Source organism: Cornus florida, unplaced genomic scaffold (assembly GCF_030987335.1).
Source record: "Cornus florida cultivar Cherokee Brave unplaced genomic scaffold, ASM3098733v1 CherokeeBrave_3.0.0_Hap2_Chr09, whole genome shotgun sequence".
In the NCBI taxonomy this organism is placed as follows: Eukaryota; Viridiplantae; Streptophyta; class Magnoliopsida; order Cornales; family Cornaceae; genus Cornus; species Cornus florida.
In genome coordinates, this window is record NW_026775579.1 from 8,983,528 (window position 1) to 8,997,558 (window position 14,031).

Genomic DNA, 14,031 nt, shown 5'->3' on the forward strand with positions numbered 1-14,031 from the left:
TTTACCAAACCCCTTCAAGAGGATGTTTTTTGCTTCATCAAAAGAGGGCTTGGAATGGCATATGAGGAGGATGTTCTATCCCGTAGTTAAAATTGCTTTAAAGGGCATTTTGGCCAGCTGAAAATCACTTATCACCGACCAAAAGACATAGGATCGGCCGACCGATTCTGTCTTATCAGTCGACTGAAAGTTAGATTTGAAGTATTTCATTTAGGGTTTGCAGCCATTTCATCATTTTATTTTAGGGTTTTATTTGAAGAGGTTTGATTTCTCTCTCTTTCCTTTCTTAGCGATTCACTCCCTCCATCTTCGTTGATTTCCATCATTCTCTGCATCACTCCAAATCCAATTGAAAGGGTCGTCACTCCACATCCATCTTCCTTGGTAAGTTTTTCCTTGATTAATCCTATTAGTCTCTTATAAGATTGATTGTTGAAGTTCCTTCATGCTATACTCCGTAAATCCTTCTAGATTTCATCATAAACTAGTCATGCACGAATTCTAAGATATTGTAAGGGGATATTGTAAAATTCTAAATCTCATCTTATATATTTATCTTAGGGTTTCAAATATCACAATCTCATATTTGTAAATCCCTAATCGCATTCTGTCAAAGTCTCTATTTATGCAAACTAGAAATCGAATCGGGGGTTCATCATGTCTTTCTGAAATTATTTCAGTTGTGGGTATCACGTAGGTCTAAATCAATTTTGGGATTTCAAAATTGTCACAAATTCAATCCTACTGTGATTTCATCTTGTCAAAACCCTAGACTTCTATTGCTTAAAAATTGAGGATTCTCTGTGCTGGTTTGTCAAAATTGAATTGGGGGTTTTTCATTCTGACCAAATGAAATCAAGTCTTTCTTTTAAAAGTTTCCTAAAATCTCTATGATTATTTTTTATTAGAACTCTATCATAGTTGATTTGGGTTAGGGTTTCCCTTTCTCTTTCTCTCAAAAGATATTTTACAAAACCCTACCAAATCATGTCATCCTCTAAGCCTAAGAGAAACCCTGCTCCCTCTTAGACCAAACGGAAGAAAACTAGCCATACTAAACAAGCCGAGGCTAGTAATGTCAAGCCTCTGGTAGTGTCCAACCTTACTTTCTTCGAAAACCCAGCCATGAAAAATCTATATGATACTAAATTCCTTCATAGAAAAGTTACCTTTGGGAAGGTCTTGTCTAAATCTGAATGTGAGGCCCTTCATCTCAACATTTACAAACTCTTTGATGCCATAGGATTGGGAAAGTATATAGCTATGGACGTCCCATTCTATCCTCGTTTGGTTCGTCTCTTCTACACCCACCTCGAAAAAATTCCAAATACCTTGCAAATCGAATCCTTTATTATAGGCACTAGTTTTACCTTAGATATTCCTACCATTTGCTCAATCCTTGACTTGCCTGAGGGTTCTATCAAATACTTTTACCACATTCACATGGTACGAAGGGGATGGATTCAATGAGCTTAAGGCCATTTTGCAAATGAGCTACAATAAGCGGATCACAAATACTCACAAAGTTCACGCCAAACAGCTCACTTTGGAAGCTCGAGTCATTTACAACATCATCATGTATAACATCATTCCAAAATTCGGAGGTCGCTCGGATGTTTTATATATGGAGGCCTTCCTCATTTGTTGCATCCTTACTGGTAAGGATGTGATCTTCCCTTCCTTATCTTTCATCACATTCTTGAGTGCTAAAGAAGTGAGGACAAACACCTCTTTTATGCCATACCATTAAGTCGTATCTTTCTAGCAAAAAGGGTATCCATTGGCCGTGAAATAAAAATGAATTAGGGGCCTCAAAACAAACTTAAATCGACCACTCTTGGGTTGATGGGGTTTAAGATGGACTGTGAAGGGTATTGGTACAATCCTACTAAGAATGCTTGGAATGAGGGTTTAGAAAGGGGAAAGCTTCGGGACGATGGGGAATTTCTTGTCCCTCCTAATATTCCAACTCCTGCTTTTCATGAGGATGATGATCATGATGACCCTCCTCTAGTTGATCCTCTTATTCCTTTGCCACCTCCACAGACTGATCCGGCTATTCTCGAGCTTCTCATGCAGCAAAATGCTCTTCTACATGAGCATATCAGCATCTCTCGCCGGACTGAAGCTAAAGTCAATGATATGGCCGGATGTCTAGACACTATTGAGGGTGATGTCGACTCCATCAAGAAAAATCCCGAGGAACTGCGTATGGCTGCTGATGTTCCTCGCTATTGAGGATTTCTATGACTTACCATCCTTCATTTTTCAATTTTTATTTTGCCTCTCTATGCTATGTTTTCTTTTTGAGGATGACAAAAAGGGGGAGAAAATGTAGTTGATGTTTGTTGACAATTGGTTTATTTTGGTGGTGTTTAGCTGAAGTTGTGTTGATGTGTTGTTGATAGTTTCTAGTTATAGTTGTTGACACAGGATTATTCTGGATATACTATTTATTTTGACTTTGGATAGACTGTTTATTTTGTTGACACAGTTCATGACTATTGTACTCATTTTCTAAATGTCAATGTTAGTCTCTATATAATTCTCTGGATATGCCTACTTGTCAAATTTTATATACAATGCATAAAAATAGGGGGGGACTTATATGAAAAATGCCTATTCCCAATTGCAATCTTAAATTGTCTTTAATTACCTGCTATGAAGTACAAATGAGCATAATGATTAGGGGAGCATATTTAAATGTAACTCCACTTATTTCTAAAACACATCAATGTTTTGTCATCATCAAAAGGGGGAGATTGTTAACCCTAAGACCAATTTTAACGATCACAAAACATTAATTGTGTTTTAAGGACTAACATTTGCCTTGAGAACGTATAACAAGTTAGTCACTAAAAGTCTAAAAGTGAAGTGGAAAATAAGGAAAGGTAAAGCCAAGCGTGATACATTCTATGTGACAACCCTGGATTTTTAAACCCAGTGTGTCCTGTGATAAACCAAGAGATGACTCGAAAACGGATCCAGAATGCGGAAGCAAAAGATACAAAATGGCCTTAAGAGATGTACATCATCCTTAAGGCACCAAAATGACTTCTCATGAAGCCATGGAACTCTAATGAGCCAAGAAATGAAGCAAGAATGCCTAACCCGAAAAGAAATAAACCAAGGGCAAAATGGTCATTTCACACTGAAATGGGTGCCACTGTGCACACCATTGGAAAGACAATGAAAAATGAACAAGGTTAGATTCAAGAATCACCTAATTCTGAGTCTGAATGGAAAAGACATGAAATAAAAACGGAGTGGCCTTCTCCGTCTAAGAGTTACCACGAACCTATCTCACTAAAACTGGAATAACTCTCACTACAGGTAGATTTTTAATGAATGGTTGGTATCATTGGAAAGCTAACTTCAAGCTCTTGAACTTAGACTCAAGAATGAACCGATTTGGATAAGAAATGAAAGAGTTATGATCCCTTAAAGTTGGAACAACAAAGCTGTCCAATGGAAAGATGCAAGAATTGCCCCTAGGGAGGATCGGTCGACCGAAGGCAAGGGTCAGCCTACTGAAACTCAACCGTCGATCAACCGAAACCCAATCATCAGTAAGCCAAAACAAGGTTTTCAACAAAAAGCCAACTGGAATAGAGTCTCAAGAATCGTCGGTCGACCGATGGTGCTCCATCAGCCGGCTGACACATCTGCTGCAGCTATGAAAAGCTGCTACAATGTGTGGAAATGGTGCTTAGGCCAATCCTAGGGTTCTACATGCGTTCTACATGATCCAAACAAGTTTCAAAACATCCTATGGACTCAAACAAGCATCCAAAACAAGTTTAAACGAAAAGGGACCTCAAATGACACCCAATGCATGGTTTTTGCATAAAAACTTATAAAATTGCCCAAAAATAGTTCCAAAGTTGAAACTTAAGAGTTTTGTGAAATGTGGACATGCACGCAAACATAAAAAGACATTTAGGACGCGTCCCGATGGTCCACGGCCTCAAAATGACCCCAATGCAAAATATGACCTCTCAACGGCCAAAAATGCCTAAAAATGCAATAAATGGAACTAAAATGCAAGACCTAGAATGAAATGGTGTTTGGCCCTTGGCCACACCTCAAACATGATCATAGAAACCCTATGAAAGAAATGGAATGAAATTCCCACACCCAATGCAAAAGTTATGAAGCAATGACTTCGCATTTCTCAATATTTTCATAATAAACCTTGAAAATGAAAGTGCATGATATACAAGATACATGTCATTGGCCTCCGGCCTCATCATATACATGTCAAATACATTAAAATGAGCATACTTATGTACACTTTACATATACGAATCAAAGAATACAAATTTTGATATACATGGTTACAAATAGAATTTCATGCCAATATTTTCATGAAAATGATACTTCAAGTCTATGAAAATTCTATAGCATAGTGTGCATCCCAAATCAAGGTCCCTGCACCTGAAAAATGTCCCCACTACGTGGGTGAGTAACATAAAGCTACTCGTAGGAGATGAGCATGCATCGACCTAGCATTTTACAATTTTATCACCTTAAGGTGAAACATGTTAAAGGGGCTCATGCCACCTAACGTCTATGTCAAAATGAGACTCGGGGATCATCCTAAGCTACTAATAAACAACAACATACAAGTATATATGCTCGAGTACCCTAAATCATGTTAAACAAGTTATGCATTGGATAGGCATGCATATACAAACATACAATTAACATGGAAAACTCATAAATCAAGTATACAGGCACAGGTATACTAAGCTAAATGAATTACGCAGAAGACAAGCATACACGACACAAGTATACATAATGAAGTCCGATTGCACAAATCAAGCATACTATGCGTAAGTATACTAATTAGGGTTTAGATCCACAACCAAAGATACAACTTCAAGTATGGTATATGAGATCTAAATACACAAAACAAGTATACAATTTCAAGTATACTAAATAAGATCTAAATACAAGAAGCAAGTATACAGTTTCAAGTATACAAAATAGGATTCAAATACCCAAAGTAAGCATCAATTCTCAAGCTACAAGTAATCCATGTTTAACAACTTGAAATTTAATGCGAAATCAAATAGTGGAAAGACTAGGATCCTTGGCTGCAGACCAATCAAGTTATTCCGGGTTACTAGCCCGCAAGGTACTACCTAGTGCGCACGTGTATAAGTTATTCCAAGCAATTACGACCCACAAGGTGCTACCTACTGCACACTTTATATGACTTAGGAAGCTCACAAATCTGTACTAGGGCCAGACCCTAGCCATCATACGAACATGATCCTTACAAGCCTCCAAAAACAATAAGTTCAAAACTTATGCAAAATTAATAAGTTAAACCAAACTTATACATTTCAAATAATGTCTAGGAATCAATTTACATGCATAAGTAAGGTTGAATTTACACAAACTATGTCCTAGAATTCAAGTCTAGATAGCATATGACGTGTCAAGTTTCCATTATGCAATTTATACACAAAGCAAGAATATTTTACAACAATTGAACCACATTACCATCCTAAGCCACAAGTACTAAATAAGCTACAATTTAGTAACAAGCTATCAAGGTGAGCAATTGTAATATTCTAACAAGCTATATACCTACACAAGATATATTTAAACGAGCTATTCAAGACAATGATATCACCTATCATGATAAGTCAAATTACCATCTTTAGCGGCTACAAGTACTAATTCTACAATAAGTTAGTAGCATGTTCACATGGTAATTAGATGGACTACATTTCAAGGAATTATCATCCTATTACATCCAATATCAATTTAAGTGACTAACACACTTAAAACAAAATTAATTAAGCTAATTAATTAATTTTTCTCTTGATTTTCAGACATATCCAAATATCCTCTATTTAACATATGTTAAATAACTCACCCAAGGCCTACTTAAATATCACATTACAAGTTGATTTCATGCTTGATACAACTATGTGAATTAATCTTTCACTAAAGATAAATATTAAATAAATTTTGTAATTCTTAATCAAATGCCCTAAATTTAATATATGTTAAACAACTCACCAAGGCCTAATTTACTAGCATGCCACAATTTAATTCTAAACTATATACCATCATTAGAATTAAATCCTAAACAAAGAAAATAAAAAATTAAATTCTAAAAACTTGAACAAGGCATGCTCACAAGTTGTATATGCTTATAAAACAATCAATACAACAATAATATAAACCTAAGACATCCCCTACCTCAATTTGAGATGAAAATCTCAAAAGTCCACCGAAAAAAAAATGCTCCGAATACGACGAAACCGAAGGGTTTTATCGGCGACAACACGATCTACATGAACCCACAAGAAGCCCCATCAAAATCACAACTTAACTTCAAACCTGAACTCAAGAAATGGTTAGAAATGAATTCTAATATGGGGGAAAGGTAGAGCACGTCGGGGGGAATAACAAACGTTAAGGCCAAAGACTTTTCACTAAGGAAATCAAGTGGAGGAGAAGAAGAAAAGGTGGTAGCCCCATGGGCATCCATGGCTGCCGGCCAAGAGAGGAAGAAGATGAAGAAAATCTGATTTTTCTTCTTTAAGTCCCCTATTTATAGAAAATCTCAAAAAGTGCCCCAAAAGGGTCCCGCCTGGTCCGGAAAAGTGGATTTTGAGAAAACGCACTCAAACAGCAAAACTCCGTGAACGAAAAAGGTTCAAAATAATAAAATATGAACAACGGAAGAAATGGCATCAAAAAATGAGTCCTGAGCAGAGAGATATCCCCCGAACAAGTTCGGCGGCAACCGGGTCTAGAAACCCTAAAACTGGAAAAAAAAAATGACCAGAAGGAATTTCTATGAGTACACGACTCAACGAAATGTGAAAATGAATCCCGTACGAGGATCCAGGCTCCAGATGAGATATTTTTGTAATAACTTTCGTTAATTGCACAATGGCCCCTACAAAAAGGGTTAACTGCAAAACTACCCTTGAATGAAAATATCTTCCAAAAGATATTTTCTTAGATACCCCTGAAATAAAATATCTTCAAAAGAAAAGAAAATAATTCCAAAGAACTATGCATCCATGACCTTATAGACACCGGGAGCAACCAGAGTACTTTTTCGCAAAAAAGTAAAGATACGTATTTCGTGGAAACCACTTAGAATGATGATACGTGAAGTCAAAAACTAACTCTGAACACAAAGAGTGAGGTTATGCCAACGAAGTGACAAATGGGGAAAAGACAAAATAGGGAAGAGGACAAAACAGGGAAAAGGACGAAAAGTGAATAGTTTCGAAAAACGAAAAATGTAGAAATGACTCGGTCCTCAAAGGAAGTTCTCAATCCAAAGAAAAAAGTCTCAGAAACCATTTTCGAGCACTCAAGACGACACTAAGCGGCGAGAAACTGAACTCAAAAAAGAAATTTCAACGAAAAAAAATTCATCCGTAAAATTCTGAGGAAAAAGGAAAGGAAGGAAATGACCGAGTCATTACATTCTATGCGCTCCAAAGACAAAAGAAAAACAAGTCATTCACTTCCAAACTTCAAAGGTGAAACATGGAGAAGATAAGTATTCAAGAGTGGCAATTCAAATGGGGTAAATAGGTTTGGGGAGTGCCATAGATTCAAATGTTAAAGTAATGTATGAATGTCATGAAGCTCACACATCCTACGATCATGATTTAAATGGCATCATATATTGTTTATATAACCTTGAAGCTTAAGAAATAGAGGAGGAAGATGGAGGCTCACAAGATCTATAACAAAGAGATTTATTTTGGCCAAGAGACATTTCGGCCGACTGAACGTAATGGTTCAACCGATCGATTAGGGTTTCACAGAGTATATAAATGTATCAGTCGACTGAAGAACACTCACTAGCCAACCGATAAGACAGTTTCATGAAGTCCTGAGAGCAGTAACTTTTAACAATCGTTTTGGCCAACCGACGATTGGGGATCAGCCGGCTGACGAAAGGCTTTCAGCAGACCGATGATACTCCATCAGCCGACCGATGCATAGTCAATTTCAAATCAAACAGCTACTTACGAACTTGGATTATTGACACCTCATCTCCAACAGCTATATTGACACCCAACAGCTATATTGACCTCCTCTCTCTATAAATAGGAGCTGCAACTTGTGTTATCATACACATCAATTGAGAGCAATTTGAAGAGCATTCAAGAGCTTCATTTTAGAGCATTCAAGGCCATTACTTGATCATTCATTCCCTTATATCATCTTAGAGATTTGAGTTTTATTTCATACATATAGTTGTGAGCTTACAATTGTAAATCTATCTTGAGAAAGAGATTCAATCTTGTATTTCATTTACATACTTTGCTACAAACTTGTAAGGGTTGGTGTGACCTAAAAGAAGCCTAGGAGAAGGGTGTTCTCCTAGAGAAAAGAGAAGCAAGGACTTGCTTCATGTGAAGGTTTGCTCTCCACCATAAAGGAGAAGCTCTAATGGATTGGGAAGTCTCAAAAGGGATCTTCAGCCGAGGAGTAGGAGTTTTTGAACATCGCTAAAATCTTCATGTCATTGTTTGCAATTTTTTATCCCTATCTCTCTTACATTTATGCTTTGAATTATTATCTACTTTAATTGATAATTGCATAATTGTTTATCTCTAGTTGAAATTGTAAATTATTTTTAAAAATTGGCTATTGACTCTATTCACCCCCTCTAGAGTCAATTAGTGTCTAACAGTCCACATCATCTTAATTTTGTGATTGTTTTGAGATTTACTTTAGGATTCTACAATAGCACAGGTGCACACTAGCATTCATTTGTGGGTTACATACTTTGTTGACTATTCATTTGGTTATATCCCAATTGAGCTAGTAGTGCATTGAAAACTTTCATCTTGACAAAAGTGGATAACAAACCCTTTTCATTGAGTAGCCGGGATTCTAACCTCATCAAGCACTGAATTTCTCGCGCCAAAAGGTGGAGGGCCCAAACTCTAAGTTAATAATTAAAAAAAAAAAAAAAAAAAGGCAAAAATTAAATAAATAAATAAAAAAAGAAAAAAGTGAGAACTTATCCCAAAAGGTGAGAAGTGGGAATGATTAGATAGAGGTTGTTTTGATTTCTAGCCTAGTTGATTTGAGTTTGTAAGTTCTTAGGGGTGTTTAAATGCCTAATGCCCTAAAGCCGTCTGGTTTGGGAGTCATTGACCTAACGCTCGACCTCATGGATCGCTAGAAAGCTTAATAGATCACTACATTGCACCATGCTTCCATCTTTGATCCTCTAGGTTAGTTAAAAAAAATAAAAAATAAAAAAAAATCGAGTGAAAAGAATAAGCACACCTAGTCAAATAAAGCTTTAATAAAAGGTCCAGTCTTTATCTTGATGATCGGTACTAGATTTGTGTGCTAGTTTGAGGCCGGATGTGATTATTTCTTTGGTTGGCTTAAATAGCAACATATTTGATGCCGGTTCACTTAAAAAGGATTCTAGAGATGTTTTGATCTGCATTATCATTGTCTTGATGTGTGGAGGACCATATTTTCTTGTTTGGTATTGAAATTTTGGGAGATTGCTTGGAAATGGCTAAAAATTTGCATACTTGAGGTAGTTTTCTCCCAATGCTTGTTTAGAAAATTGGTGCTTCCTTAGTGAGAATGAGCTTAATGTTTGTGGGTATCATTTCTGGAAACCCTCAAGAGACTTCACTCGTCCACTAGGGGTAAGCTAGGGGTTTAAAAGGCTTGTTACATAAGCTAAATGCAATCGTGTTCCCTACGAAAGTGGCGTTATCCATTCATTACTTTCTAGTTATAGTTGTTTAGTTATTCATTTCATTTCTTTACCTCGTAGTTTATTGCTAGGGACTCACAATATTTAAGTTTGGGGGTGTGTTAAGCACTGAAAAGGGCGCATTTAAACCCCTTAAGCTTGAGTGTTCTAGGACCTTATTCTATCTTATTTTCCCGTTTTAATACTTATTTGTGTGTTTTTTCTATTTTAGGTCAACAAAGTTAAAACGGGCTAAAAATGGTTTATTAAGGCCTTTCTGGAGTCAAACTAAGTCTTAGTGAGAATCTGGAGCAAAAGGAAGCTGATCTGGAGCAAAAAGGAGGCTGATGCTGAAAAATGCCAAGTGAGATCGATCGAATCCTGATCGATCACACCATACCTCTGATCAATCACACCATACCTCTGATCGATCACGCCTAAGGTTAGATCGATCAAACTGTTTGCAGAAGTTATAAAAAAGATAGATCTAAAGCTCATTTCGACCCAACTCAGGCTGTGTTTGAAAGGGAGATCCGAGGGTCAAGTTCTCACATTTTTGGGCTTTAAAAGCCTTGTAAATAAGAGGGATTGAACTATTTTTGTAGGGAGATTCATATTTTTAGATTGTAATTTCTATATTTTCATTAGTTTCTCTCTCTAGAAAGTTAAAGATTAGGATTAGAAGAAAAGAGGGAAGTAGAGGCACATCTCAAGAGCATATCTCTAGATCCACATACTCTTTATCTTTAGAGCTTCAAAGAAGAAAAAGAAGAAGACGAAGAAGAAGATGGAGCCATGTTTGGAGCTTTCCCTTGAGGGTTTTATGACCACATCCACCCCTCCATAATTGGCTAGGCTCTTCACTTAGGGCTTAGATGAGCCCTAAGTCTTGTGTAATCTAACCCTTGTATTTCTATTTTTGGCGATTTATATATATATATAATGTTGTGATTAGTGCTTAGCCATGTGATTGTTGATTTAATTCTTCTTTATGATTCTCTATTTTAATTACATGTTGTCTTATGTGTGATTATTTAGGAATTGATCTCTACACTAGATTCTCTATGTTGGTTACATGTCTATGTGTGATTAATAAAGGATTTAGTGATGGCTAAGCATGGGTTTTCATTTAATGGGTTTGTCAATTAATTTGATGGATTATGCTCACACTTGATGGGTTGTTCTACAATTTAATTCATGCTTGTAGGTAGGTAGACAATCTTTGCTTGGTTTGATACTCCACACTTATTATTGCAAATTTCATGACTCTCTAGATTGATGTGTACTCTCATTAGATACATTTGTTAACTAATTGATGGATTATGCCTTTGTCTTGGTGGGTTGTTCTACACTTAGTTTACTTGTTGGTTAGGTAAACAATTCACTCTTGCATTAGATAGTTCAAACTTTTACACGCAAATTGTGTTTATGTTTGTGGCCACATCTAGATTGCAAGAATGTATTCCCCATTAACGGAAAGCAAGTGGTTAATTACATGAGCATATTGGTGATTCCAACACCCTAAGACCTCTCTTCATATCTCTTAAATCCCTATCTCAACTTAGTTTTATTTTAATTGCATTTTCATTAATTGAAGTAGTTTAATCATCTCATCAAATCTCTTTGCAATCTTGTGATACATTAGAGTCGAAGTTAAATTCCCACACGTATAATCTCTATGGACGATCCCTACTCGCTATACTTCATTAGTTGTAGTACTGGTTTTATAAATGTAAATTTGACTAGAAAGGCTTCTTAAACTACAATCATATTTTGACCTTGTGAAGCGACCTCTCACATTAAAAAGTCTGTTTTCTAAACACATAGAAAGGGACTCGTCAAAATATTTATTTATTTATTTATTTTTTATTTTTTATTTTTTATTTTTTAATTTGAATTTGAATTTTGAATTTTGAAAAGTCAAAGTCAAAGAGAAGAACACAGATCGATTGAAGGATGATCGATCGAAACTCGATCGATCCAAGATATAAAAACCTATAGACAACTTCGAACGATACACAGAGAGGTGATATTTGCAGAGATTCAAAAAAAATTTAAGTATAGAACTGAGATCGATCAAAGGGAAAACTGGATCGATCGAAGGGACTTGGAACGATCGGAGAGAAAGTTCGAACGAAACACAGAGAATCTTCGCACGATGGACAAAGACTTGAGAATATGTAGAGATGATGTTCGATCGATCGAATATCTCTTGAGATTGATCAAACAGACACTAAATGCCTAATATGAAGATGAAAGAGCATACATTCCCCATCAAAGTCTCAACCAACATATAGAATTCTAGATTATATCTAGACGTTGTAAGAAAAGAAAAGAAAATAGAAATAAGGGAGGAATAGGGTTGGAAACCCTACGAAGCACTAGTGTTTAACGTCTCTACCAAGACGTTGGGCTCTTTTAGCCTGAATCAAAGATCTTAGTGTGCATCCCCTCCTTAATGGGGTGAAAAGAACTTTGAACTCCACCCAATAAACTATTCCCTAAGGAAGTTATTGGATTTGATTCAAGTGGAATTGATGGTCCTTGATCAACAAAATCTTTGGGCTTCCATGCCCTTGGAACACTTGACATGAAAACACTTCCTTTTGAAAACTTTTTGGAAGGCAAAACAATTGATTGTTCAATACCAAGCATTTTTGTCAAATTCATTTTCAAGACATTTTTCAACAATATATACTTCTTCATGCTTGTCCATAGAATTGGGGGTTAGATTGAAAATGTTCAACTTCATCTTCATATAGCCAAATGAAATTTTCATTATCCCCGTCCTACAATTATTGTTAGCATTCGTGGTTGTCAAAAAGGGACGGCCAAGGATAACGGGAATTTGGATCTTGGGATTTTAGACCGGTTCCATGACAATGACAACAAAATCAACCAGGAAGAAGAACTTATCAATTTTGATCAACACATCCTCAATGATACCTCGGGGCTTTTTGATGGATCAGTCGACTAGTTGCAAAACAACTGACATCATTTTTAATCTCCTAAGCCTAATTGAATATAAACTGAATATGGAAGAAGGTTACTCTTACTCCTAAATCAAGAAGAGCCCAGTTCATGACATGATCACCAATGATGCAAGAAGTGGTAGGTGCACTACAAGAAAAGCAGTTTTTTACCACGCTTTTTTTTTAAAAACCGTGGTAAAAAGTATATTTTTTACCATGGTTATTTTAAAACCATGGTAGAAGACCTTTTCTACCACAGTTAATGAATAACCATGGTAGAAAGTATATTCTTTTACCACGATTTTAAAATAACCATGGTAGAAAGTATATTCTTTTACCACGATTATTTTATAACCGTGGTAGAAAGTGAATTATTTTTAATGTAATTTAGGCGGGTCTTTCTACCACGGTTTTAAAATAACCATGGTAAAAAGTATATTATTTTTACCACGATTGAAAAATCACCGTGGTAGTAAGTATATGATTTTACCACGGTTGAAAGTGAATTAGTAATTTAGGTGGGTCTTTCTACCACGGTTATAAAATAACCGTGGTAAAAGGTGAATTATTTTTAATAATTTAGGTGGGTTTTTCTACCACGGTTATTTTAAAACCATGGTAGAAAAGTGAAATTTTTTTACTTACCTTTTGGTGGGTCTTATTTCCGCTAGTGTCAATGTAAAATATATATCTATGTAAAATATATATACTGCTCACATGTACAGAAACCACACACTAACAGAACACAAACATATATGTTAAAAGCCGGCCTCCCCTTTCTCGATCTGGTTCACGATTCGGAGGCAGCAACGCAAGAGGAAGCTTCACCGCCGCCTGCTACCGAGGAGAAGCCACCGAAGAAGGAAGAAGATAAGAAAGCAGAGCAAGGAGATGAAAATAAAGCCGGCCACTCCCTTTCTCTCAGACCATCCAAGCCATCATTCCTCTTTCTCTCCCAGCCCAACCCTTCTACTGAAGCCACTGAGGGTTGAATCTGATAAGTGCTTAAATGTTGCACATTTCAGCACCTAAGCTAGGGTATTTTAGTCTTTGCATCTATCTTAATTTCATATTTTAGTCCTAATTTATGTTTATGTGTATTTCAGGGCAATAAAGTTAAAATAAGCTAAAAACGGTCCATTAAAACCTTTTTGGAGTCAAGCAAAGATATTCAGAAAAAGTTCAGAAAATGACAAAAAGAGGTCGTAGCCCATTGCTCGTATAGTGTGTTTATTCTTCGAAAGCGGTCAATCTCGGGCCTTTGATGATGTTCCCAAATATAAAGAAGCAAACCAATTAGCCCGGAGTCAAAATGGAGCTAAATAAGGCTTAAAG